Source organism: Sceloporus undulatus, chromosome 3 (genome assembly GCF_019175285.1).
Source record: "Sceloporus undulatus isolate JIND9_A2432 ecotype Alabama chromosome 3, SceUnd_v1.1, whole genome shotgun sequence".
NCBI lineage: Eukaryota > Metazoa > Chordata > Lepidosauria > Squamata > Phrynosomatidae > Sceloporus > Sceloporus undulatus.
This window is the reverse complement of record NC_056524.1, coordinates 28967093-28974607: the sequence shown is the minus strand read 5'-3', so window position 1 is coordinate 28974607 and position 7515 is coordinate 28967093.

The following is a 7515-nucleotide window of genomic DNA, read 5'->3' as shown; positions in this document are numbered from 1 at the left end:
CCGATTGTTGATTCAGGAGAACCCCAACATTGATCTGCCTGTGGATTTTACAACCTTGAACAGGAATTCCCAGGACTATCAACAATCACCATGAAGATCCCTTCACTGCTCACCAATCATCTTCCCTATTATTGTGACTTTTGCCCCCCCTCCCAAATCATGCACAACTAAATCAGGTTATGTCTACATAGGCCAAATAAAACAGTCTCGCCTAGTTTTCACAGCAAGCTGTGCAAACAATATGTGGGACAATCCAGGCCTTTTCATCACCTTTAATCTGGAGTGGGCAAAGGGGGGGGGGAATTTACCCAGACATTTGCACGTGTGTGTGGATCATTCTTCATAGTGACATCAGTGTGAGGCCAGGGAGAGGAGTTCAGAAATACATACATTTCCATACATAGGGAGCATGGGGGGGGGGCAGAAGAGATTCTACCTTAACATTAGGAGAAACTTCCTGACAGTAAGGGCTCTTCAACAGTGGAGCACACTTTGTCGGAGTGTGGTGGAGTCTCCTTCTTTGGAGGTCTTTACACAGAGGTTGGATGGCCATCTGTTGGGGATGCTTTGATTGTGAGTTCCTGCATGGCAAGAGATTGGACTAGATGGCCCTTGTGGTCTCTTCTAACTCTATGATTCTATGTGGCTGTGCATACTGTCATTTATCAGACCAGGGTGTGTTTGAAAGGTGAAACTGTGTGGACAGTTCTCCTGAACTTGCCTCTGTGTGTGTAGAGAAACCCATGGTCATTGCGGGTCAGGGTAACCCATTGGTAAGCTTGCTTTTCCTGTCAATGGCGATGTGCCCTCATTTGCATCCAACAGTTCAACTCACAATTTACAAATTACACAAGTTGTTAAGAGACCATAATTTTTATTTGGTTTCCCAGTATTCAGTTCTCTGGCAGATCATACTGGCACTTTTTCAGGGCTTTCAAAGGTCATTTGTTTGGATCAAAATTTCCAGAACCCCCCAGCCAGTATCTCCCCATGTCCAGCATCTTCATGGTTGTAAGATTCTGGAAGTTCAAAAGAGTAGTTTTCCCACATTTTCCACATGTGAATTCCTCACACATTTTTAAATCATGAAAGATCAAGATTATTGCAAAATAAATAATTAAGTATTTTATTTTAAAAGCATACAAAATGTATGCATCTAGAAATCTGTGAAATAGTGCAGACAAAAAATATGCATACTTTGAAAAAATGTGTACAGACATGTTTTATTCAGATGGGAAATTCCTTTTAAATATTGTGCAGAAAATGTAGAAATGCAGAAAAGTAAATAATAAATAAATATAAAAATTTTATTTCTATCCTGCTTTTTGCCAGGCAATCAAAGCGGCGTACAACAAGTTAAAATACATCCATATATATATAATGCCCCCCTTAAAACAAGATTAAACAGTATAAGATTAAAAACTACATATTAAAAACCAATTAATCCAAATAATAATCATCATGGGCAGACTTCACTAGATGGGAAGACCTATTCGTGGCCAAAGTGCATTGCAAAAATAATAATAATAACAAAAAGTACAAGATATAGACTTTCTGCCCAGAATGAAAATAATAATTTGTGATCTGATATGGAATTACAGGAAACATCACTGTGAAAAGAAAATTGAACTTAACAGGTTCATCCAAATTTGCTTCTAATATGTGATATAAATCTTTCCATATGCAAGCAAAAAAAATCACATGCAAGATGACAAGATATTTCCAGGTCTTTTTCACTGAAAGTTCTTGCATCTGGAAGAACAATATTTGCACAAAACTGCACTTGTGCAAAAACTATAGCACCTACAATGATTAATTATATAAAATTTTATCTTTTCTACCTATCATTGTTATCATTTTCTAAAGTGTTTTCATCAGTCACATCTCTCATCAGTCCGGCAGTCTTTCTGGGTTTGCTGTGAGTTTGTGTTCTGCTTTGGAAAGGGAAAAGATGGCTATTTTGTTCAGATAAGGTTTTTATGTTAAAAAAAAAAAGTCAGAAACTTCATCTAAAAGCAAATTACTTCTTATCTCAGTCTACAGTTGGAGGTGAGAACATGTGCATAGTCTGGCATTTGCTTCACAGAATGTTCTGTCATTTTGATACCACCTCAGTTGAGGTGGTATGCTGAAAATGATCATTTTTAAAAAAAAACTATTCTTCACAGCCCTATTTCTCAGTCACACAGGAAGCTTATGTAACTACAGGTTGAGTCTCTTATCCGTAGTGCTTTGGATTTTGGATTTTTTCCCCAGATTTTGAAATATTTGCCCATATGTAATGAGATACTTTGGAGATGGGACCCAAGTCTAAACATGAAATTCATGTATGTTCCATGTACACCTTATACAGATAGCCTGAAGGCAATTTTGTGCATAATATTTTAAATAGTTGTGTGCATGAAACAAGTTTGTTTACACTGAGCCATCAGAAAGCAAAGGCTCAGCCACTGATGTGGACAATTGTTGATTTTGGAATATTTTGGATTTCAGAATTCTGGATAAGGGAGACTCACCCTGTAGAACTAACTGTTCAATTTCTGTCTTTCCATCTTGTGGAGAGGTTTTCATTCTCCCATGCTTGATTTTAATCATAAAGAGATGAGAATAGCCAAGTACTGTACCATTTCTGATTAGTAGCAACCTTCCATGATAGAGGTGGTAGTGATGATGACAACGACTACAACAACAGTGACACTACTTCCACAGTCTATCAGCTGTGACCTAGAACTTTATTGCACAGCGTTATGATAACGTTCCGGGAACCGAATGAGAGCAGAACGTAGTGAAGTTTACTGCACAGTTCCCACCAAGTTCCCATTCCGAGCTCAAAGTGTTCCAACAGCATTCCAGGGTGAGAACGATGAAAAACAGTTCTCAGAAAGATGGAATGTTATCATACTGTTACATGAAAAGTTAGTGCAGTAATCTTATTGCTGGGGGTCGCTGGGGCCAGGATCGGGATGCAGGAGAAGGCAGGGGATGATGGGAATGATGGGATGGGTTGCAGGGTGGCAGAGGGGGCAAGATGGCATGAAGGAGGAGGAGGGGGATGACGGAGCAGGATCCAGGGGGCCAAGGGGGGTGACATTGGAGTGGTTTTCCACACCAGACCAATTCACAGTGCAATCGAAGTGAGCCTGGAAGCGAATTCTGTGAAGTCACTTTTTTCCCCTGATTTTACCAAAATGAGGGGTCACTTTGGAATCACTGTGGAAGCACCTCGCAAGGAGCTCCCATAGAAAGGAATGACATCTGATAACACATTCACTTTACAACGTGAATGCACATCGTTGGAAGTGCAATCACGTCGGAACTGAGCCGGAAAATCTCCAAAAATCTCTGTGTGATATACTCCATTGTTTTCTGAGTTGGATGTCATAGGAAACTGTGGTTTAAGAAACCAAGATATCTTTGGCAGGCACAGATGTGTAAGAAAAGAAAAGGAAGGGTGTAGTCAGCAATATGTCTCCTTTCCAGTATGATAAATCATGATTTATTGGAGCAAGATTATTAATCTGAACTGGGGTAATAAATGTTTAAAATAAGATTGACACTGCAATTCTCATTTTAGGAACTGCCAATATTTACTAAATGTAGGACAATTCAATGTCATACACAAATACACATAGACACGCAATCTTCTGTGATAGTACCTGATACACATTAACATCAGATATTTTTTTTTTAGGACAGAGCTGCATTTTTCAGTAATGTTTTATACTGACATAAGAGTCCCAGTGTACCTTTAAATCAATCCATTTAGTAGCCCTGTTACACAGATAAATATAAATCCACATTTATTGCAAATAGACTCACATAAATTATACATGCCATAAGTAATTGTGTCTTGTGTCTATTTTTAGCAGAGCAGTTAAACTTGAATTGACAAAGGACTGCACCTCCAGCCATTTTTCTCCCTCTATCCCTAAATATATCTTCAAGGCCCAAGTAAGCAAAAGATGCATGAGAGCCATTCTAGGAATATAGCTTACCCTGAAGACAGTTGCTTCATTACGTGCTGCAGTATCACTGCAGTTTGAAGGAGAAAGAGGTGAAGTAATTCCATATAAGCTTCTCAGTACCAACAAGCCAGTATATGCCAGATTTTGGGGGGGGGGGGGATAATTGCGAAAGAGTACTAGCCATTCTGCTCCAGGTTTTAATCCAGACTTTCAAAGGAGCTGTTCAGGGTGCGGAAAAGACTGAGCATAAATATTAGTTTCAATAATAATAATAATAATAATAATAATAATAATAATACTTTTATTTACATTTTCCTGCCTCCCCGAGGTGGATCGAGGTGGGATTACAACCCAGTTTCAATACACAATATACAAGCACTAATCACAACAATAAATTACAATAATAAAATACAATAAAATACAAGATAATTAACCATTCGAATGATACATTGACTTACCGTTGGTATATGCTGATTTACATGCATAGATGGAAATCTTGAAATAGTTACAACAATTTGAGGCAGTATATTGGGGTAGACCATGGTTGGGTGAACTGTCTGCCTGCAACAGAGTGGCCAGATGTCTTTCACACATAGTTTCATTCAGCTCCCTAAGTCGTTCCTCATAGGACATGGTTTCCAGACACTACACCATTTTTGTCGCCCTCCTTTGGACACACTCCAGTTTCTCAATGTCCTTTCTGAATTGTGGCACCCAGAACTGGACACAATATTCTAGGTGGGGCCTGACCAAAGCAGAATACAGTGGCACTATTACTTCTCTTGATCTAGACACTATACTTCTATTGATGCAGCCTAAAATTGCATTGGCCTTTTTAGCTGCCGCATCACACTGTTCACTCATGTTCAACTTATGGTCTACTTGGACTTCCAGATAACTTTCACACATAGTTTTGGAGCAGCTGCAATAAAAGCTTTCTGGGAAGTAAAGGTTAGTCTGGATGTATGTAATTCCAGCAAATTCTTCCCCGATGTTCTGAGAGTGTGGGGTGGATTGTGTAGGGAGAGGTGTTCCCGCAAGTAACTGGGGGCCAAGCCATGTAGAGCTTTAAAGGTAATAACCAACACCTTGTATTGTGCCTGGAAGCTAATCAGCAGCCAGTGAAGATGTTTTAAAATTGGTTTTATATGATCAAACCTTGATGCATCAGTGACCAGTGTGGCTGCCATATTTTGAACTAATTGAAGCTTCTGAACTTGGTACAGGGGTAGCCCCATGTACAGCACATTTCAGTATTATTATTTTATTATTATTATTAAACTTTATTTCTATAGAGCTGTAATTATACACAGCGCTGTACAAAGTCGGTAAAATTAGGAGTAAATAAAAGCCTGCCCAAGGCGTACATTCTAAGATAATAACAATTAAAAGAGGAATAGATAAAATTACCATATAGAAAGGAAAAAACAGATTAAAAACATCAAAAATCAAACAAATCACATCATATCAACTATTGTCAGACAGCCAGATAACAATCATAAATTCCCTGAGAACGCTTCCCTCAACAATATGGTTTTCAGCTCAGTCTTAAAGCTGGTTAGGGAAGTGATGAGCCGAGCATGCAGAGGAAGAAGGTTCCAGGAATGAGGGGCAGCAAGAGAGAAGGGACAGATCCGGGACGGGGCTTAGAAGATCCTGGGTTGAGAGAGGAGATTTTGGCTACCCGAGCGGAGAGTGCGAGTAGGGATGTAGGGAGAGAGAAGATCAGTTAAATAAAGAGGGGCCAGCCCATGCAGGGCTTTAAAGGTGAGTAGCAAAAGTTTGTACCTGATGCGGAAAGGAAGAGGGAGCCAGTGAAGGGAAGACAACAGAGGGGAGACATGATCATAACGGCGAGCGAGTGAAATAATGTGTGCAGCTGAATGCTGAACAGAAATTAATGGGTGGAGATGAGAGAGGGGAAGCCCTGCCAATAGGAGGTTACAGTAGTCTAGTCGTGAGAAAATTATTATAGAGAAAAAATCTACAGACTTTGGCTGTAGTATGGATCTGGGGGATAAATGACAAAGAGGAGTCAAAGATGAAACCGAGACTGCGGGCTTCCTGGACCGGCTGGATCGAGATGTTATTGACGGAAATAGAAAAGGAATAGTGAAGGGTGGGCTTAGGAGGGAAAACAAGAAGCTCAGTCTTGGACATATTGAGCTTCAGATGCCGATGGTGCATCCAGTGGGAGACAGCTGTTAAACAGGATGACACTTGCTGCTCTAGCTCTGGTGAAAGATTAGGGGTGGAAAGGTACAGCTGGGTATCATCAGCGTAAAGATGGTAGGAGAAACCAAACGAACTGATAAGTTTCCCAAGGGAGAGTATGTATAAAGAGAACAGAAGGGGACCCAAAACAGAGCCCTGAGGAACTCCAACAGATAAGGGGACAGAAGACGAGGTCTGACCACCCGAGACCACTGAAAAAGATCGACCTGACAAGTAAGATGTGAACCAATCGAGAACAAGGCCCGAGAAACCAAGGTCAGAGAGTAATCAAGGAGAGATTACCAGAAAATGTACTACTGCTTCAAGGTCTTTTCGGTCCAGGTAGGATGCAGTTGGCGTATCAACCAAAGTTTGTACCAAGCACTCCTGACTGTCACATCTACTTGAGATGACAATTGTAGTGACGGATCCAGGAGTATTCCCAAACTGCGAACTTCGTCTTTTAGGGGAAGTGTGACTCCATCCAGGATAGGTTGACAAATTTCCTTCCCCAGACCTGGGGAACCTATCACGAATACCTCTGTTTTCTCTGGATTCAACTTGAGCTTGTTTTCCCTCATCCAGCCCATTACCAACTCAAACCAGGTGTAGATTTGTCACCATTCCAATGACATGGGAGCCACCAGAGGCCATTGCATTCCAATGCAGGGATTTAAACCCTAGTCTCCAGAATCATAGTGCAACACTCAAACTACTACACCATGCTGGCTCAGCCCTTTTATTCCAAATGTAATTAACTGGATTTCACTCCAAGCTCTAAAATACAGTACCTTAAATCAGAGGTGGAAAAAGTCTAGCCCACAAGCAACTGGCTGCTTTTGGGAATCTACTTTTCATCTGTTACAGTTTCCCAGAGACTTATGGAGTCACCAGACTCCTTCTTTAAAAAATAGGGCCAAAATATTTCAAATACACCTGTGTCTGCCTTCCAGTCACCTGTCAATTTATGGTAACCCCATTGCCTCTGAAAACCCCATTTTAAGGCTAGCAATGCTTGGAGGTGATTTTGCCAGTTTATTCCTCTGAAATATAGCCTTCAGCACTTGGTATGGGCTGATATAGCCCAAATATAGCCTTCAGCACTTGGCAATCTGGCATCCAAGTACTAGCTAGAGCTGACCCTGCTTAGCTTCCAAGATCAGCTGGGATCTGGTACCTTTAGGGTATTTAGTTAGCTTTAAAATAACCACTACAAAAAACATGGTAGTTGAGATTGCTTTATCCCCCACTACCCATCCCAAAAGGTTGGGGCAATTTCCTAAATCAGAAGTGATATTATGTTGAAACTTGACCAGCTTTGGGCCAATTTCCTGAA